We start from the raw sequence: 1,208 nt of genomic DNA on the forward strand, positions 1-1,208 counted from the left end.
GTGGTTACGGCTCTTCAGTGAAGGGTCATGGGACTTCTCAACACTCAAGGCTGACTCCTCAGGCATGAGACCCACCCAGGCATTTGTCAACAAACAGAGCAGCGTTCAGCTTAATCCATGTCCCCTTCTTCATGTGAAGGGGCATTAAACTCCAGCTTACCCTCCTATGGCTTCCCTTGTGGGCTCCACAAAGAACTGTCAGGAAGGCTGAGCTCACTCTTTGACAGGTCCAGAAAAGAGCAGGTGCTGGGGGCCTTCCTGGAAGAAATCTCACTGGGGACTGGGAATCGTGTTCAAGGGAGAACAGGATGTTGGGGGGGGGGGGGTGCAGGGGAGGCAAGGATTGTGCAAAGCAAATTAGTAGCAAAGCGACATAAAACCCAGGGATGCTGGCCATCTAGTCTGGCCCCAGAGTGGGGAGAGAAGGACAAAGAGATCACGTCTATTATGAACCTACTTGTCCCGCCTTTGCCAAGCCTGAGATATGCATTATCTGGAGGGCACCTAGGGTAGAAAGGCTAAGAGTGCAGACTGCCAGGGTTCAAATCCCTGCTTGCTACTTTCTTGCTGGGTGGCGTGGGGCAAAAGAGCCTCAGTGTACTTTTCGGTGAAAGGGGGATCACGATAATGTCTCCTCCAGTGGATTCTTGTGAGGAATTTACTAAGATGCATCAGTCTGGGATTTGCCATTTTGTAACTGTTAGGCCAAGTTATTTAATCTCTCTGTGCCTCAGTTCCCTTATTACATAGGGTCCCATGTGGGTTATTTGAGCTAATACAGTGCACCTAAATGTGTACCCAGCACATTGTAAATATATTTATGAATAGTATCATTACCAATACTTGAAGGCAGGCCAGTAAGAATCCCTACCATTGGAGACCTTGCCCTTTGGGGAGGAAAACTCAGGTGTGTGATGAGAAGAATGGGAGGGCAAGTCTAGGGGGTCCTCTTGCTGGGGCAAGACGCTCTCAAGCATCTGCCCCCTGTTGAGATACCCTCGCCCTAGAGGAACCGGAACGGGGTTGGGGGGGTTTCAGGCGCTCAGCGGCATCCTCCTCCCCCTCCCCCAGCCTCCGGCTTCCCGCCCTCACCCCAACACACTGGGCGGCCTCACCAGCTCCCCCGGTCAGTCCTAGGAATGTGAAGAGGTAGGTGGGGGTGGGGAGGAGCGGGCGCCGCCGGGGAGAGACAAAGGGGCCGAGTCAGA

Source organism: Mustela erminea, chromosome 19 (assembly GCF_009829155.1).
Source record: "Mustela erminea isolate mMusErm1 chromosome 19, mMusErm1.Pri, whole genome shotgun sequence".
In the NCBI taxonomy this organism is placed as follows: domain Eukaryota; kingdom Metazoa; phylum Chordata; class Mammalia; order Carnivora; family Mustelidae; genus Mustela; species Mustela erminea.